This window comes from Panthera tigris, chromosome D4 (genome assembly GCF_018350195.1).
Source record: "Panthera tigris isolate Pti1 chromosome D4, P.tigris_Pti1_mat1.1, whole genome shotgun sequence".
Lineage (NCBI taxonomy): Eukaryota > Metazoa > Chordata > Mammalia > Carnivora > Felidae > Panthera > Panthera tigris.
In genome coordinates this window covers 91,474,525-91,493,583 of record NC_056672.1, presented here as the reverse complement: position 1 = coordinate 91,493,583, position 19,059 = coordinate 91,474,525, and the positions used below count along the sequence as shown (strand labels likewise).

The 19,059-nt window shown below is 62.7% G+C and overlaps 1 long non-coding RNA gene across 2 annotated transcripts; it reads left to right on the top strand.

Annotated features, from left to right (window-relative positions):
• The first annotated feature begins 8,127 nt into the window (after positions 1-8,127).
• Positions 8,128-18,767, top strand: LOC122233083. Of its 2 annotated transcripts, none has more exons than XR_006210536.1 (4): positions 8,128-8,209; positions 13,007-13,125; positions 13,675-14,000; positions 18,533-18,767. It is a non-coding gene; the product is annotated as an uncharacterized LOC122233083 (long non-coding RNA). The 2 variants fall into 2 exon arrangements; XR_006210535.1 differs by lacking the exon at positions 8,128-8,209 and adding an exon at positions 12,703-12,862.
• Positions 18,768-19,059: the final 292 nt, after the last annotated feature.

The window sequence follows — 19,059 nt, the reverse complement described above, 5'->3', positions numbered from 1 at the left end:
TGGAAAGGAGGGAAGGAGGGAGGGAGGGAAGGAGGGAAGGTGGAAAGGAGGGAAGGAGGGAGGGAGGGAAGGAGGGAAGGTGGAAAGGAAGGAAGGAGGGAGGGAGGGAAAGAGGGAGGGAGGGAAGGAGGGAGGGTGGGAAGGAGAGAGGATGGAAAAGAGGGAAGGAAGGAGGGAGGGTGGAAAGGAGGGAAGGAAGGAGGGAAGGAAGGAGAGAGGATGGAAAGGAGGGAAGGAGGGAGGGAGGGAAGGAGGGAGGGTGGAAAGGAGGGAAGGAAGGAGGGAGGGAAGGAGGGAGGGAGGGAAGGAGGGAAGGAGGGAGGGAGGGAAGGAGAGAGGATGGAAAGGAGGGAAGGAGGGAGGGAGGGAAGGAGGGAGGGAGGGAAGGAGGGAGGATGGGAAGGAGGGAAGGAGGGAGGGAGGGAAGGAGGGAAGGTGGAAAGGAAGGAAGGAGGGAGGGAGGGAAAGAGGGAGGGAGGGAAGGAGGGAGGGTGGGAAGGAGAGAGGATGGAAAAGAGGGAAGGAAGGAGGGAGGGTGGAAAGGAGGGAAGGAAGGAGGGAAGGAAGGAGAGAGGATGGAAAGGAGGGAAGGAGGGAGGGAGGGAAGGAGGGAGGGAGGGAAGGAGAGAGGATGGAAAGGAGGGAAGGAGGGAGGGAGGGAAGGAGGGAGGGAGGGAAGGAGAGAGGATGGAAAGGAGGGAAGGAGGGAGGGAGGGAAGGAGGGAGGGAGGGAAGGAGAGAGGATGGAAAGGAGGGAAGGAGGGAGGGAGGGAAGGAGGGAGGGTGGAAAGGAGGGAAGGAAGGAGGGAGGGAAGGAGGGAGGGAGGGAAGGAGGGAAGGAGGGAGGGAGGGAAGGAGAGAGGATGGAAAGGAGGGAAGGAGGGAGGGAGGGAAGGAGGGAGGGAGGGAAGGAGGGAGGGAGGGAAGGAGGGAGGATGGGAAGGAGAGAGGATGGAAAGGAGGGAAGGAAGGAGGGAGGGTGGAAAGGAGGGAAGGAAAGAGGGAGGGAAGGAGGGAGGGTGGAAAGGAGGGAAGGAGGGAGGGAGGGAAGGAGGGAGGGTGGGAAGGAATCGAGCAGGACAGGGGACCTGTGTGGCAGAGGGTCAGGGGTTGCTGTCACGCCTGCCACCATCCCCCACCTTCTGGGCCTGAGCGGGAGGCCACCCTGGGGCTGCGGTCTCTTAGCCTCTGTTTCTCTGGCCTCTGTTTCCCCAGCTGTCATTTCAAGGAAAGTGTGCTCTCTGCAGCAGGCAGGTGGGAGAGATCTGCCGGCTTGAGGGGAGGGGCCAGGAGCCAAGGAGGCGGGAGCTTCTAGAACAGGGAGGGGCAAAGGAGGGGATTCTCCTGCCGCCTCCACGGGAGCCTGGCCGTGCCCACACCTGGAGTTCAGCCCAGCGAGACCCATTTCAGAGCCACAGGTAGTTAAGGTGTGTGGTGATGAGTGCCGTGTCTGTGGCCGCGTGTTGTGGCCGCAGCAAAGCCGGCCAAGGAGGGGGAGGAAAAGCCGGACCATGAGCTGAAGGGCAGGCCAGAGGGGCCCTGGACTTAGCCGCAGGGCGTGGGGCAGTCACGGATGTGTCCGAACAGCCTGTGACCGGGTACAAGTCGAGGTGCAAAGGGGCAAGGACAGCAAGGGGGCAGGAAGGGAGCAAGGGGGCGATAGGGCCACAGCCCCATCCCCGGAGAGAGGCTGGTGAAGGGAGCAGGGTTCACGGCCGGCTGCAGAGAAGGCCTGGCACTTGTTTATGGGATTTTACGGCTGAGCTGGGAGGTTGAACTCGGGTGGTGAGGGGTCGCCCCTGAAGGTGACGCTGCAGGGCTGTGGCGAGATGGGGTGGGGGGAGCGGTCAGGGGTCTGTTTGTCCCTGTTGGCTGGGGAGGGGTACCGATCGGGTCTGGGGGCGCTGGTGTCCAGGAGGAGCACGAGGGGCTGTGGACTAGCGAACCTGAACCTTCGCAAACAGATGCACCGCCCCCCAGCCCCCCGAGAGCCTGCCGGAGCCCCGCCAGTCCTGGTCGTCCCCTCTGCCCTGGGCCGTCGAAGGAAGACAACGCAAGGAGGGAAGAGAGGTACTTTGTTTTGCCTCTTTCGCGTACGGGCCCCCGATGGGCATTCCCCGAGGACTGTGATCCTTCGTCCTCAGGACGACTGGGGAGGACGAACCTTGTCACCGTCCCCACTTTGCAGGCGAGGAAACCAGACCTTAGAGGAAGACGTCATCGGCCAAGACCAGACGTCGGCTGCCCCGTCCACGCCCCCCAGATGCTGCCCCCCGAAGGCAAGAACGTGAGGGAGACAGAGTGTCCGGACAGAGGAAAAAGAGCCGGGAATGTTCTTCGCTAGCATTCGCTGCGCCCACGGCACCTGTCAGCACCTACTGGGCACGGGGCTCCGGAGACCCTGTCTCTAGAGGTTCCCCAAAGAGGGGAGATTCCACAGACGGGGGTCTCTTCCCAGGGAGGCCCACATGCCTGTGTGTATTTACACGGACCGGCCCCTTTCGGTCACGCCGGGGTGGATCGTAGGAACCGGGTCCCCACTGCGACCCTCCGCGGGAGTCCCGCCCAGGCAGCTTGGGCACAGAGAGGAATCCACCACGAGCTCCAGCTGGACAGCGGCCCTGCCGTCCGTTCCCACCACCCCTCTCCCTCCCCGGACGCTGGCCGGGCTGCCTGGTGTCTGTCTTCTCTCTGTGGCTCAGGTTCAAGGTTCCCACCGTAGCCGTGTGCCACGCACGTCTGTGAATGAACAACCGAAGGAACGAATAAATGCTTGCGATGCAAAGTCTGGCTCCGTTGTCCCCTCCGCCCCCACCTATCTGGCTATGTCTGGGCCTCAGTTTCCCTCCTGTGAAATAAGGGGTTTGGTGACCTCTGCGTTCCTCCCTGCGGGGCCGTTCTACGACTGCCCAAACACGGCAAAATTCAAGGGGTTCCGGACGGTTTTGGTGTATGCTTTAGGCGGGCTGCTCAACCGCTCTGTGCCTCAGTTTCCCCCTCTGTAAAACTGAGTCCTTCACGCTCTGTCCTCACGACCTGGGCTCTGAGAAGACCAAGCCAGGCGCCGCTCCCTGGCACCTGGCGTCGCTAAAAACCCCACGGCTGGCACTTACGGCCGTTGTGACGAGCGACCTGGGGCTCAGACGATTCCCCACCAGATGGCTCCTGTCACGGCCAGATGGACCTTCGGATGGCCTCCTTCTCTGCAGCCCCACCAGCCCCAAGCTCCCCGAGAGCAACCCACTCCCCCGTCATCTCTTTAAATATTTACGCGGGTGTGATGCAAGGCCGGGCGCTGATGGCCGGGCGCTGACGGCCTGGTCTGGCACTCAGGCCCCGGTGGCAGCCTTTCAAGCTTCATTTTGATATTTTGTTGGAAGAAAATTGACCCAGAGAGAAAGCAGAAGCTTTTAAGGCATTACGATGCCAAGAGCTTAAACAGACCCGGCAGGAACTTCACTTAAGAGGAAAAGGGGCCAGCTCTGCGAGCCTTCCCCTGGGCCTGTACCCCCTGGGCCTCTGCAGCCGGGTGGGGGGAGACGGGGACAGCAGGCCCATGATTTCATGACAAATGAGGGCCGTCTCGGGTGGACGAAGCCCTGGACTGGAGGGAGGCTCCACGCCCCGGGTCGTCAGCGGGGGCTGCCGAAGGCTTGAGATTTCCTGCTGCGGCCTGGGCTGGGGAGGTGAGGTAGGGGTGTTCTGAGGTGACTCTGCTCTGCGGGGCCAGGAGAGCTGGGGCTGGGCTCTCTGGGGGACAGGGCCCGGCTCAGAGGACAGTCCCCTGCCCACCTGTCCTCCACAAAAGGAGACAGGAGACCAGAGACAGCTTTTGGCCCGGGGTCAGGTGCCTGGACACACCTTGGCCCGTTGCTTATAAATATGATAAATGACATCATCCCCCTGCAACTCGGTTTCCTTATCTGTAGACGAGGCGATCAATGTCCGTCCGGCCGGCCCCCCTGCAGGGTGAGGGGGTCCGGGACAGTTCAGAGCTTAAGGCTGGTGGACGTGACGCTGCGTCCTGGGTCTGCTTCCTCTCGTGGCCCCGGGGACCCGAGCGTCACTTGTCCCATGGGTACGGAGCGGGGTGGGGGGTGCTTACGGGGTCACCTTGTAACATCACCGAGATCCAGGGACATACCTCATGTGAAGCCACGCGGCCCTCGCGTGAAGACGACCCTCCAGTATGGGGACGCCCTCCTGCCCATGACTGGCGCTCCACAGCAGGCACCAGCAAGTGGTGGGAGTGCCCGCAACGCTCTCCGAGCCCGCTGGGGCCAGAGCCAGAGACCGAGGCCCTTCCCCAGCAAGGACACGGCTGCTGATTGAGGATTCTGTGAGTAGGCTTCGGGTCAGGGCCGACCTTTGCTTAGCAAATGCTTTTCCAAGACATCGCAAAGCCATTACGCCAACGAGTTTTCCAGGGTGATAGCAAAAATAGCTTACGGAGCAAACATCTCTAGAAGCACTTACGAATGTCCAATCGAACCGCAGATTACTTGAGTGCTAACTTCGATAAATTCTTGTCTGTTCATTAAGAAAGTTCTGGAGCTACACGGAGCCCTCTGCAACCCACGCAGGGGACAGGGGACACATCACCAGGCTGGGCCACAAAGCCAGGTGCACTGGCCGTGTGGCAGAGCAGTGTTTCCATTAGGTGTCCTCCCTTCTAGAAGAGTCTGGGCATCACAGAGTCCCTGCTGGTCCCTTCATCCTGAGCCGGTGCCCCCGGGGACGATGCTGCTGGTCCCTTCATCCTGAGCCGGCGCCCCCGGGGACGACGCCGAGGAGACGTCCGGCCAGGCCCACGGCGGCCCTGAGAGGGGACCCCTGCTCTGGCTCCACACTCGCGATGCCCCTGCTTCTGCCTGTTATTAATGAGATAGTCGGTTTGGCCTGGAAGCAGATTGTACAGCTAACTAATGTGTCTGTAGCTGAGAATTATTTATTGCCTGTGATGGCTCTGCCCGGGTTTTCAATACATAATTCATATTTTGGAGAATTCTTTTTTTCCTGAGCTCAGAGCTGGGAGGAACACGAAGCCTAGAGTCAAGGCCACGTGTGAGTGTCCCCAGCGCGGGGAGAACGAGGCCTTGGCTGGGGATGCGGGCCGTCTACTGCCAGACGGGATGGGGTGCTGGCCGGGGAGCCCAGAGGACCCGGGGGAGCCTTCTGGAGCTTCATGCCCCAGCCTCGGTCTCTTAGAAGAGAGACTCGGGTCCCCAGGAGTAAGCTTCCTCCTCCAATTCGGAGGCTGCTCTCGAGGCGGCCCTCCGTGAGCAGACAAGCCAGGCCTGGACGGCGGGGTGGTTCTCAACAGAGGGCAGGAGAGCGGGGGTGAGATTCGGAGATCGCCACCAGCGCTCGGAGAGGAAGTCAGCACGGGTCATGACCTCTGATTATTGGAGATGTCCCCCGCTCTGGACTAGCTCTGCCCGGGGCCAGCTTTCTGCTGGAAGGCTGGGCCTTACGGACCCCGGCGTGTCTCCTAATCCCTTGATTCTAAAGCGATCACTGTGGCCAAAATGCCCCGGAGAGCAAACGTAATAAGAAAGGAGGCTTTGAACAAAATTGCTACCAAGAGATCAAGCGAACTCAGTTTGGGAGGTTTTCTAGTGGCGGGCGGCAGGCGGCTTACCTCCGATGATGAAAGCGGCCGGGGCCCCAGCCAGCACCTCAGGTCTGGGCCGTAAATCCCGGCTTCTGTCGTTTGCATTCATTCTTGTAAAACCTCAGCCTCAGAAGGACAGCGGGAACCACAATAGCTCGGCGAGGATGTGAGCAATGATATTAGGGATGAAAAGGATACAGTCCCGGTCTGTGAGGGACCGGGGAGGGCAGGGAACAGAATGCCTGGAATACAAAAGCGTCAGCGGAGCTCGGGGCCAGACGCAGACGTGTGATGGGAGAGACCACATCCAATTGCACCGAGACATCTTAATCCGAGCTCATTTCTCTCCTGCAGACTAGAGGTAGGTGGTGATGGGGCCGCAGGAAATGGGAATAGCTCTTTAAGGAGGGCGTGTGTGTGCCCGTGCCGTGCGGGCATTTGTGTGCGTGTGTGCGCAGGTGTGTGCCTGTGTGCGAGCACGTGTGTGTCCTATCTGTGCGAGCACGTGTGCACTGTATGTGTGCCTGTGCGCACAGGGGTGGGTGTGGTGCATTTGCACGCGTGGCCGTGCGTGCACGCCCGTGTGCGTAGGAGCGCACGCGCGTGGCTTGCATGTGGTCGATGGTGAGATATCGAAGACGTCCGTGCATCGCAGGGATCCGTCCTGGGGCCCGGTCCCGCGGGAGCACCAAGAGGGTGTCACAACCCACCAGGCACCTAAACTGTCAGCCAGGTTGGCCAGGGGCCTCCGGTGATAGGCGGACTCTGGCTTCCTCGGGAAATGCAGCCAGGAGGGTACTTCCCAGGGGAGGTGTGCCCGGCGTTCTACGCCCCGTCCCAGGCCAGGGGCCGCCCCCTTGTGGGCGTCCCAGCCTTGGGGAGTCACTCCGGGGCATCCAGCCCTCCTCCAGGCCGGAGCAGGCTTCCCGCCTCCGCACTGTTGACATTTGGGTTGGGAAATTCTCCGTCGTGGGGCCAGCTGTGCATCGCGGGATGTTTCGAGCATCCCCGGCTCCATGAGCGACAACGTTGGTGGCATCTCTCCCAGTGTTACGGCCACAAATGCCGCCGGCCATTGCCAAGTGCCCTCCGGTCTGGACGTTCACCTGTTCAGCTTCAGGCCTCGGGCTCTCGTGGGGTCGGTCATTAATCGGACAGGGAAACACAGACCACGGAGCGGCTCAGCTCTGTGCCCGGCTTGGCGTTGAGGCTTTGGGTACTCTGACAGCCAGCAAGGCCAGGCCCTGCCTTTGGGGCTCAGGACAGGGCAGGACAAGTTTGCCCCTCCCCCTTCGTTGTCTGGACGCCAATACCGTCCCCTCCTACTCCCAGAGGCCGGTGTTTGTGTCCGTCGTCCCTGTCCTTGGGGCCAGGTCAGCCAGCCCCGAGGCTGGGATCTGCGGGGTGCCTTTGCTTACTCCGAACCCCTCTCAGGGCCTCTGTAGCTTTGGACTTGGGTCCTCTGCCCCCGTGGAGGGGCTACCCCTTTTGGGGCCAGTGATCGTGGGACCACACGGACAGCTGTCCCCAGAATCCGTCCGGTCTGGCCACCTGTCTCCTCTTAGGGAACCTGGACACCCAGCCGTTTCCCGGGGTCTCAGCCAGAGCTACCCAGGGCTCAAGTGTCGCTGTGGTTGTGCGGTTGGGGGGCCCAGGGTCTGCCTCCGCTGGGCCGACGGGAGCCTGGCTCCCCTTGGACGCCCGGAGAAATCTCCCTGACCCCACCGAGCTCTGTGGGGCGGGTACTGAGCCCCGGTGCTCATCAGGCAGCCCCCTGAGTCTGCTTTAGGGGAAGGTCAGGCCACACCGCCCAGCAAGGCGTTCACCAGGAGAGATGCCGGCCCCGAGTCCTAACAATTTGCTTTAGCACTAATTCTCCCCAGAGTGTGGGCGAGCTGAGCAAAGTTAATTCAATAATAAAAAGCAAGCATTGCTTCATCCGTAAGAGACTCGGTCTCTCCAGGCTGCCGAGTCCGGGTTGGATGGAGGCTCCAGTGAAGTATTTATTTCCGGGGCGTGGTGTCTGGGTCCCTAACGTGGGGAGGAGAGGACAGCAAGGCCTTAGCTCGGACTGTTTTTACCCAGTCCTCCACCGATGCTGGGCCCTCTGAGCCTGTGCTAATCAGGTCCCAAAGATCTGACACATCTCTGGGGGGGGGAGGGGGGGGAAGATACACCTCACGGCGTCGCTCAGGGACCAGCTCCTAACTCAGGGCTCGGACTCCCTCGTCTGGCCACCCAGCTCTGAGTCCGGCTAAGAAAATTCCGAAGGGGTAATGGGAGGAATCCGGGCCGTGATCGGGCCACACGCAGAAGAACCATCTTGGAATTGGCCTGCTATCACCCAAAGTCAAATCCATTTTTTCTGAATTAGGCTGAGCTGTGATTATGCCGCCTCTCCTTGGACCGCTGTCATCCCTGGGGCTCGGGCGGGCGCCTTGCCAACTGTGTCTAATTAACCATCACAATGGTCCCCGCGGATGGGGTGGGCTGAGCCTGAGGGGTGGGGGGTGGGGGGAGGGAGGAAGGAGCCCATGGAAACAGAGCCCTCCACCTGCGGGGGGGATGTGAATAATTCACATGCCGCCTCCGCAGGTAAGTGCGGCCTCTGGGGCTGTCAACTGTTCAGGGACATCTGAAGGCCCCAGGCTGGGACCCCTCCAGTGGGTTCCGCTGCTTCCTGTCTGCGCGTCTCTGAACAGCTGGCCTCTCTGTTATAAATGCCACCTCGCCGAGTTGGGGAGGCCACAACAGACAACACAGGGGACCGAGCTTGGAGAGCTGTAACGTGTGGGCAAAATGTCAGCTCCTCTGTTTGCTGAAGGCTGAGCCCAGCAGGGGGTGGTGGTGGTGGGGGGGCAGCGGAAGAGGCCAGAGACCGTGTCACCCTCCACTGTGAGGCTGAGGACGCGTGTGAGGCTTGTGGGACCCTGGTCACTCTGTCCGCAGAGTGGGTGGGTCCTGAGGCTCCCCAGGCCAGGCGGGCGGGAGGGCCACCGGCCGTCAGCGGGAAAGGGGGCCGCCCAAAGCCAACGCTGACTCTGTCTTCCAAGGTCACGGTCACCTTCCCACAGGAAGCCCTCACTCAGACCACACCCCTCCCCGGCCAGGTGGAGTCCGGGTTTATGAGGGGCCAGGGTCACCCTTCAGACAGTTCCGATTTTGGTAAGCTGGAGCCATCGGGATTGCACAAGGACTCCCTGTATGGTCGTCCGTGCAACAAGTGTTTATTAACTTCCAACTGTATACAAGATGCCGTGCCTGGGATAGGATAGGAATAGAGCTGGCTCAGAGAAGGAGGCTGTGCTCTGAGTGCTATGAAGCGGACAGGAGGCCAAGCACCGGGGCCCCAGGTGAAGCGCAGGGCAAGCTCAGAGAAGGAGAGAGAATTCCACCCAGGAGAGGCTTCCCGGAGGAGGCGGCCCGGATGGGGGGTGGGATTGGGAGGTGCACTAACGGGGAAAGAAGGGAGACCTGAGGCTCTCCATGTGTCCTGGGGACGCGTGGGGTGTGGACGGTTGCAGCTCCCGAGCACAGCTGGACCTCTGCCCTGGCCGGGCGGCCCTAGGGTCCCGGCTCTGAGCAAGGGGACGCTCTCCCCGGCCTTGTGCTTCATGTTGGGGTCTCGGCAGGAAACGCCTCCTCTCCAGGCAGGTCCCTCCTGGGGACCCTGGGATCAGGAGGTACGTACGTACGTGTGCATGGCGTGCATTTGTGCACGTGTGTGTGCAGACACCTACCTCACCGTCCTGAGTGCCTCGCCGGCAGCCCCCCGATTCAGGGGTGGGAGGCGGCCCCAGGGAGGAGCCCATCTGGTGCTGGACGAGCGTCCGCGAGCTGAACTGGGTGCTTTTCCTGCCGGCGCGAGAAGCTGAACCCCAGCCCAACGGCCTGCCGGCGACCTCCCGGCGGGTGAGGCTTGTCCGCCTGGTCACGCCACATCCCGTCCTATCTGATGGGTGCGACTTAGTCGCTTAATTATTCAGCAGGTCTGTGCGCGTTTGGACGCCCTGGAGGCACCTGCTTTCGGGCGCTTTGAGGGCTTTTCCTGTTTCCCCTTGCCATGGCCAGCAAGATGGCCTGCGGCCCAGGAAAGGATTGTGCGCCCCCCGGGGTGCAGGACACACAGCAGGCCTGTCGGGGAAGGGAATGAGTTTCGGGGGGGGTGTCTGTGACAAAGGACCCCAGAGATGTTTTGGTGGCACAAAACGACAGAGATGTGCCCCCTCCCAGTGCTGGAGGGTGAAGTCCCTGGTGGAGATCTGGGCAGGGTCTGTCTGTCCTCTCCCGGCTCCTGGTGGCCCGGGGTCCCCTGGCCTTCGGCCTCCTCACTCCAGCCGTCAAGGGCAGCCTCTCGGGATCTCTGCGTGTCAAGCCCCCTCCTCTCCGCTTAGAAGGGACTATGTGCCCCCCCACCCTCGGTGCTCCGGCGGCCCGGCGAGGTGGGACAGTCGGGCTGTGGAAGGGTTGGTGGGGGGGGAACACTCGTGCACAGGGTTTTGCCTACACCCTCATTTCCATTTGTCTGCCATAAACGCGCAATCGCGCGGGACCGTATTGTGGCGCACGCTCCGATTCTAGAGAAAACCGCCGGCCTGTTGTCCGGAGCGGCCACGACGTTTCCCACGCCCTCCAGCAAGGTCTGCGTGACCCGGTGGCTCCTCAGCCTCCCCCGCATTCGTTGTGCCCACGGCTTTTATTTCAGCCACTTGGATAAGCCCGAGCCCTCCTTCTCAGCTCCGTTCCTCCGGGCCTCGGTTTCCTGGACTGTAAGTTGGCGAGATTCCTCACCCCGACTGGCTCAGAGCTTTCCCTGGAAGCCATCCAGGCCGCGAGGAGGCGGACGCTTTGCAAAAAAACCTGCCTCCACCAGGGTTCTGTCCCCAATTCCGTGCAGGCAGCGAGTTTAGCCTGGCCGTGGGAGAAGGGCTCTCAGAGGAGGTGTGACTGGAACAGGGACAGGACCGTCACGGAGAAGACAGCTCAGGACCGGGGCAGGAGTGTGCTGGGTGTGCAGAGCCTCCGGGGGAGGGGGGGGGTGGCCGCCTGGCCCCGGAGGGACAGAGAGAAGCTCAGGGTGGCCAGTCCTGGAGGGAAGGAGGTGGCGGCACCAGGGTGGGAGAGGCGGTGGGGAAGCAGGGGACAGATCTGGGCTATATGTTGGAGCGGGCGGGGCTCCTGAGGCTGGGACGGGGTGCAGCGAGTGGGGGGACGGAGAGCCCCCAGCCGCGTGGATGGTGGAGCCATCTACCCGAGGAACGGAAGCCCGGACGATGCAAGCCGTGGGGTGGGGGTTAGGAGTCCCGTGTCAGCTTCCATGAGCCGGTGCTCCCCACGCTGGTTCCCCTCCTCCCCAGGTGAAATCCCAGAGCTACTTTTGCCAGACTCCCCCGCGGCTCAGGTGTGGCCATGGGACCTGGCTTGGCCAGTCAGCAGCAGACCAAAAAGCCAGTGCAGCGGAGAGCCCAGGAGGCTCTGGGAGGCAGGTGCTGGTGACGGCGTCTTCAGCGTGTGGGGGCAGTGTTGTGGGGCTCCGGACACCGGGTCCCAGCCTGAAGAGCGGGGAGCAGTGGGAGGCTGGGGCAGTGCTGTCTCTGCTGGACCGGCCAGCGCGTGGGTGGACGTGGCTCCGGCCGTGTGTTCCTGGTGGCGGCATTCCCCCCGGATCGTCCCACCTTCCCGAATCCACCCGTGGTGCCAACACCGGCCCCCAAGGGCTGTCCCACCGCTGAGAACAGAGCCCCACATCGCTTCCCGCATAACTGTGTCCAAGAGTCCCTGGCCACCTGGCTGCGGCCCGGGTGCTGCTCGAGACTCTTGGTTCCTTCGGGGAGACCGGCTGCTCACCTCCACCGGCGGCTCTACCTGTGAGGCTGGGCAGGCCCGTCCCTCGGCGGGGCTCACGGCCAGGTGTTGCCAGACACCCCTGGGCTAGATGCCAGCAAGGTGGGTGGCCGTTTACGGCCGGGGTGTAGCAGAGACCGGGGTGGGGACAGTCCCCGTGAAGTCCTTGAGTGAATCTAGTTCGGCTCCATCAGCAAAGCAGGGGGGGGGGGGGCGTCGCCCTCCTCCCAGCAATTAGGAATCAGGGAGCCCTCAGTAAACCTGCGACCAGGCAGAGGAAGCTGGGGGGAGGTTTCTGGGGGCATCTGCGGACCCGCGTTGTCCTTGCCCAGGGAAGACAGGCCTGCTGCAGAGCCCCTCCAGCACCCCCCACCCCCAGGCCGCTGCCCTGCTTCCTGGGCCTGGACCATAGGCCAGCTCCTACCCTGGGGTGTGGGGGGTCCTCCTTAACTCCCGGGGGCCCTGTCTGAAGAGCCGTGACGCTGCGGACAGCTTCTCCTTTGACCCATGGGGCCCCGGGCTCCAAATGGGAGTTTATGAAGCATGTGCGGGGCGCTCAGTAAGGGCTCTCTGAGCACATGGTCCTGCGTCCCCCTCCACCAGGCAAGCTGTGTTTCAGGGCGTCTGTTAGGCTGCCGGTAGGAGGTGGGGGAAGATCCGAGCCGGCTCCCGCTGTCTGCTTGCTGCCGTGCCGCGTTGCCTGGTCGAGGAAGAGCTAGAGCATTCTAGAACATTCAGCTAGCCTTTGGCTTCTCAGCTGAAAGCTTCCCCTTCCTGACCACTTGGGACTGGATGCGGCCGGGGGGGGGGAGGTGTGTGTGGGGGTGCATGGCCCTGCCTGGAAATGGGGTTGCCTCTCTCCAGCCCACCCTGCTTCCTGGAGTTGAGCTTGGAGGGTGGCTGCAGGACCCCCAAAGGCTGCAGGGTGGACTGTCTTGGAGCTCCCGGGGCCCCAAGGCTTTGTGGCACCTCCTTCTGCAGAATCGCACAGGCTTTGGGGCATGTAAGCAGAAGGGCCCACTGGGGCCCGGACTTCCCGGAAGCCCCGTCTGCCCCAGCCCGTTCCCCCCAGATCCCTATGCTAACGCCAAATCCCTAACAGATGGAATCATGAGGTGGGACCTTTGGGATGTGATCCGGGCCATGAGGGTGGGGCCCCCACAAACGAGATCAGTGCCCTTAAAAGAATTGGCCAGAGAGCTTGCTCCCTCTTTAGCCGCCACGTGAGGTCATGAGGAGTCGGCTACCTGCAGCCCAGAGCCTGATGGTTCCGGCACCTTGGTCTCAGACCTCCGGCGTCCAGGACTCAAGAAATAATTGTCTGTCGTGGATAAGCCCTTGGTTTGTGGCACGTTGTCATAGCAGCCGGACAGAAGATGCCCCCACGGTGACCCACCTCACAAGGTTGCACACGAAACTCTCTCTCGCATCCCCTGTCCCGATGGGACCTCGCAGCAAACACGTGGGGCTTCCGCAGGGCAGCGGGGGGCCGAAGCAGCTTGCCTGGGGCACTTACAGCGCCCGTAAATCTCTCTCCTCTCCCCGCAGCCTGGACCGTGCCCCACACGTGTCCTGGGTCTCCCTGGCGCCTCTGACCTGCGGCCCCTTCCAGACGGCTGGAGACTTCTCCCCTAGGGACACCTGCGGGTGTGAACAGTCCATTTCAGGTGGGTCTGAGGCGGGGGCGCCGGGCGTCAGCAGGGAGGGTGGGGGATGGGCTTTCTTGAGGTTCAGCAAGCAACGAGGGCCAGGACCTGATAATCGCCCACTTTGCCTCTGGGACCCACAGTCCCCACGGGTCTCGGGGCAGTTCAGCCCACGGTGCTGTGCTAGGTGCCTGGACGCAGCCACTGGCAGACGCCGAGGCCACTGGGCACGCTTTGCTTCTGCGGCGTGGGGCGGAGAGAGCCGGGAGGCGTGTCGCTTCAGAAACTGCCCAGGGCAGTGCCCGGGAGCGGGGCCAGGTGAAGCAAGGGGACTGTCTCCAGCAGCACAGAGCTTCGCCTCCAGGGGCAGGGCTGTGTGGCTGACCTCACCGCTGCAGACATTCTCACGAGCGCCTGCCCTGCTGTCCCGGGCTGCCGCCTGGGGCCGCCTGGTCATTCCTACCTGCGGGCAGTCACTCTGCCTTTGTCCCCTGGCTCTGGCCCCTCTGCTCTCCCCGAAGTCCCCGTTCATGGGCCGGGGCTGGGCCGTGTCCCCTTCTCCGTCCGCAGGTCTCGACGGCTTTCGGAGTCCCTGGCTGCTCCTGGGGAGTTGCTCTGCCTTCTGCCTCGGTCGTCCGGCCTGCGCCGGCTGGGAGCCTCTGCAAAGCTAAGTTACCCGCCTTTTGTTACGACGCGGGCCCCGGAGGACTGAAATCAAACGCGTGGCTTCTGTGGAGGGAGAGGGAGAGAGGCGGCTAATGAGCGGCTGTGCACATCCCAAGTCCTGGGGGTTAATTCCCAAAGAGCCGGATCAGAAACATGCCTAAAAGCCCAGTTTGATAAATTTCCAGGACGCCAACCCCGAGTGGAGCTAGGAGAGCTTGAAAGGAGGCGAGGTGATTGATGTGTTCCTCTTTGTTTTCACTGCAGCTGTGGCTGGGACGCGGCCGGGATGTGGCTGGGCTGTGGCTGGGACGTGGCTGGGGGCGTGGCTTGGGCGTGGCTGGGCGCATGGCTGGGGGCGTGGCTGGGGGCGTGTTTGGGGCGTGGCTGGGACGTGGGTGAGACGTGGCTAGGGATGTAGCTGGGGATGTGGCTGGAACGTCGCTGGGCCGTGGCTGGCACGTGGCTGGGGGCATGGCTGGGCGTGGCTGGAACGTCGCTGGGAAGGTCTGGGATGTGGCTGGGGCGTGGCTGGGGGCGTGGTTGGGGCGTGGCTGGGACGCGGCTGGGACGGCCTTTGCAGAACTATCTCTCCTCTATTCTTCATCCTCACTCCGTCCGCCTTCATCTCCACCTGACCCCCCCCCCCCCCCCCCGGGACGCTGACCCCTGAATTCCAGGATGGGCGCACTCAGCAAGGTCATCCTTCGTGTCAGTGCCCATCCTGAATCCACGGCCCAGGAGCCCGGGGAGCTGACCCCAGTGCGGCCTGGCTGGACCGCCAGGAGGTGTGGGGACAGGCTGCCCACCGTGGAATCAGGGCTGCAGCGCTGAGCAACGGTCACGGCCGGCACCCCGTGGGCCCTGGGCCCAGGCACGCCCCGGGAGTGGCAGGAGGTGCTGGTGCGGTCGGAGCCCCTGGGGTTCAGTCTCCCAGCTCCCCCAGAGAAACCGGGGCCAGGACAGAAAGCCTTTCAGAATCCTGGAGGCCTCTCCGCTCCCTGAACCCCTCGTCCACGTCCCGCTTTCCGGTGTCTGCGTCCCCACAGACCCGTGCTCTCCCTCCAGGATGCCTTGAAACCCAAACAAACAAGACAACTTCTCCCTGGTCCCGAGCCCTGGCGTTCCTGTCCTTGTTAATATTCTTCCCTTTGTGCTAAGTCTGTTTCACGAAACAACACAAATAGGCCCGCCAGCCCCAGCAGCCTCCTGGGAGGGCGCGGGAGGAAGAGCCAGCGGGCAAGCCGGCTCTTGGAGCCTCCTGAGAAGCCGGGGCGGCGGGAAGGGGGGCTGGATGGGGGCCACGCTCATGGGGTGGGGGGTCGGGCAGCAGCTGGTGGTATTGGCCGGACAGGTCACAGCAGGGATCCGGGCAGGAACTGTGGGCTCCCCGCCCTCTGCTACCAGGGCCCCCCTCCCTTCCTCTCTCTCTCCTCTTGCCCCTGCAGACAAGGCCACTCCCAGGCCTGCCCCTCTCCTTTCTTGTAGCCTCTCAGGTCCAGGGGCCAGGCTGGTACTCCCAGGCCAACGGTGGGTGCCGCCCGGCCCTACTGGGGACGGAGGGGATTAAGTCAGGCAGTCCAGGGGTTCCATTCCCAGCCTCACCATCTGTCCACGGAGGATGAGCAGAAGGGAGGAGAGAGAGGGGGAGGCTTGCAGCCAGGCCAGCCCGCCCCCACCCGGTCTCTCTAGAGGTGCCCCCCAAGATCTAAGCAACCCAGGTCCGCACCTGCAAAAGATGCCGTCCACACACCGCTGGGCCGAGCCACCGGGGGGCCACCCTGTGCCCACCCACATGGAGGGGACCCAGCCCCAGCCTGTCCCCGTGCCCCTCACCCCCAGCCTCCCACCACCTGCGGCTCTCCTCCCCATCACCAACCGCCCCTGCTGCGCCCTCGCCTCCAGATGGTCCCCTGGGTCTGTCGTCCCCAAAGCACAGCTTTTGAAACATACATCTCAGCCCCGTCTGCTGTTGTCACCGCTGCGATCATCTCACCCAAGGCGTGTTTACTTATCTGCTTATTTATTTATCTGGGAAGACACCGGCGGCAGGGGCTTCTTGGCCCCTCCCGGCTGCCCACAGAACGTGTGGACAGATGCTCTGTCCCTCCTCCACAGACCCAGCAAAGCCCCGCCTGGCTGTGGACCTGGGCAAGCCCCGCCCCCTGTCGGTCCTCGGTTTCCCCGGCTGTAAGCTGAGGGGGTGGGGCTAACTGAACTCGTCAGACCTCCTCCCCTGATCCTGATTCTGACAGTTTGGTCAGCAACTGGCTCTGTGCCCATCCCTTCAGGTGTTCAGGGTGTGAGCCCTGTGCCGGCTGATAGTGCCCCCCAAATTCATGTCCATCTGGAGTCTAGAGAGTGACCTTATCCATCCCAGATCGGGGCAGGCCCTGCATCCGAAGACTGGTGTCCTTACAAGAAGGTAGGGGACGCAGACACAGAGCGACAGGCATGTGATGACAGAGGCAGAGAAGGAAGGCAGGCGGCCACAGGCCCAGGAAGAGACAAGAAGACTCCTCCCCGGGAACCTCCGGAGGGGACACCGTGATCTCCAGAATGGGGGAGCCACCCCCCATCACGGGTGCTAAGGGAAACCCAGAAAGACTACCATCGGGAGAGCCACCGTGTCCCCCACCTGTGCACAGAGGGGCCCCACTGCAGATGGCTAGTGAGCAGGAGGCGCCCACCCCCCGCTGGGTGTCGGGACAGGCTCCCTCGAGGAGGCCACTTTGTCACAGCTGCTCAGTCCCACGCCATGAGTGTGTTTTGTCATCCCCTGAAGGGGGAGGTCACTTGTTCTGGCCCTGGCGCCTGTGTAGGGGCTTCGAGGAAACAGGGAGACACTCCTCGGCTAATTCACGCCTCCCAGCAGGTGGCTTTGAGCCCTCCTGCCTGGGCTCGCCTCGGGCTGCGTCCAAGCACCTTCCTTCTCTGTCTGTGGGTCCGCTGAGCAGTGACTCCGTGCCAGACAGGGGTGAGGACAGGAGAAATGGGAGGGCCACGGCTCCAGTGGAAACGGCAGCCAGCCAGTGTGAGATGAATAAGGGACAGCAGACCCCCAGGACTCACAGATCATTTATTCACTCCTTCATCAAACACTTGGTGGGGGCTCTTGATGGGTTTGTGCTGAATCCTGGGACACGGCCCCTGCCCTGGGCTAAGGGACATCTATCCAGACCCGTGAAAGGCCGAACGTGGTGGGGGGAGGGGTGTCTGCCTCCATCCTCGTGTCCGGGACAGACCTTGTGGGCTGAGGGGGAGGGATGGGTGGCGGAGGGCAGGAGGTGTGCAGAGACCCAGAGGCACGTGCGCTGAGCCATGCGGTGGTGTGTGTGCAGCAGCAGGAGGGAGGGGACGCCAGGCCGTGAGCCCCACGCGGCAGATGTCCCTGGAGGTGGAGCTCGGGGGCCCGTTCGGTCCTGAGCAGATGAGGGGCCGCAGACAAGAGAGGCTCCCCTAGGAATGTGTTTGATTGCCCCGTGGGGACAGAGTGGGGGCAAGACTGAGGTATGGTGACGAGGCAGGCATCATTGGTGTCCTCCAGGCAGAAAAGGGACAAGGGATGAGACAGCGGAGTGACCACTGAGCACCAGAGCTTGGAGATGGCAGCGTGGGATGGAGCGGCTTGGCGGGTGGCGAGCAGGCGAGAGCACATGGGAGGGGTCTGGGGGAGATGGTGCCTCCCCGAGTCCTGCTGGGGTGCCCTCCTGCGCCCCCACAGCCCCGAGCCCGCACCGAGTGCTTGGCATCACTGTGGCCAAGACAGATCCGGGCACCACCCTTGGGCTGCAAGGCTGCTGGGTGTTGGCATCATGGGGTCTGCCTGTGCCTGCGGAGGGGGCATTCTGCAGCCAAGGCGGCCAAAGGCACTAAAGCAACGGGCCTCCCTGGCGGCGGGTGACTGCCTCTGTTCCAGCGATTGCTACCTTCCAGAAATGCCCCCAAATGTAGCTCAGTGCAGGTTCTGCATGGCCAGCTGCGGTCTAGCGATCATTAATATTAATACCATTCATTAATATTGATAATGTCAAATGGGCTGCAGCTCAAGTTATTCTCAGAAGCACCCCGAGGGCCACCCTGCTACTCAGATCAGGAAGCCGGGCTGTTTGCCTACGTCACTCGGGTCTGTGGTTAGAGCGGGGGTCCCCACTCTGATCTGTGTGGCCTGGAAACTGCAGCTGTCCCCTAAACTCCGCCCTTCCCCCCTGCAACTAGAGTTGTCCCGCCCCCTAGACTCTGCCCCACCCCCCTAGATTTCTTCCTATCCCCTAGACTCTGCCCCACCCTCTAGACTCCTCCCTGCCCCCTAGACTCCGCCCCACCCCTAGACTCCGCCCAATCCCCTAGACTCCTGCCTGCTCCCTAGACTCCGCCCCACCTCCTAGACTCCACTCCACTCCTTAGACTCCGCCCTGGCCCCTAGACTCCACCCCACGCCCTAGACTCCGCCCCACACCCTAGACTTTTTCCAGCTCCCTAGACTCCGCCCCACCCCCTAGACTCCGCCCTGGCCCTTACACTCCGCCCCATCCCTGGACTCCTTCCTGCTCCCTAGACTCCGCCCCACCCCCAGACTCCTTCCTGCTCCCTAGAGTCCACCCCACCTCCTAGACTCCGCCCCACTCCTTAGACTCCGCCCTGGCCCTTAGACTCCGCCCCATCCCCTGGACTCCTTCCTGCTCCCTAGACTCTGCCCCGCCCCAAGGTGCTGCCACTGCGGCCCCCTGGCACTCTTGGGCTCTGCAGATACTTTTCATTTCAGCTCCGTCAGAGGCGTGAGGGCCCTTCATGCAACGTGTTGGTGAGCAGGGACAGCGGGGGCGCCTGGCCTGATCGGTCTGGGGTGGGGGACGTCTCCGAAGCTGCAGGAGAACCATCCATCACCCGCCCGGGAGACCTGCAGAGCCCCGGTGTGACGGCCGCCTGCCGGCTACGAGGCCAGAGGGCAAAACAGGGTTCAAATCAAGAAACTGAGCGAAAAGAGCCTTCTCTTTGGAGTGAAGGAGTGAAGGAGAAGATCGTTTTCTAAAAGCTAATAACTCTTTGAGACCAGAAGAGTGCCTCTCCTTAGCTCACATGAGACGTCATGAAACACACTAGCTGAATTATAGGAACTTTCTAGATCACAGACGGGGAAAAAGCCCCATCCCCAGAAAGGAAACCACGCGCCGCCTGAAACGTCGCTGAGTCCCGGCTGGGGAAGTGTGAGCCCGCACCCGCCCCGGGCCTGCTGGGCGCTCGGGCTGTCCTGAGCAGAGCTGCCACGAAGGCAGAGGTCCGGACCAGGCA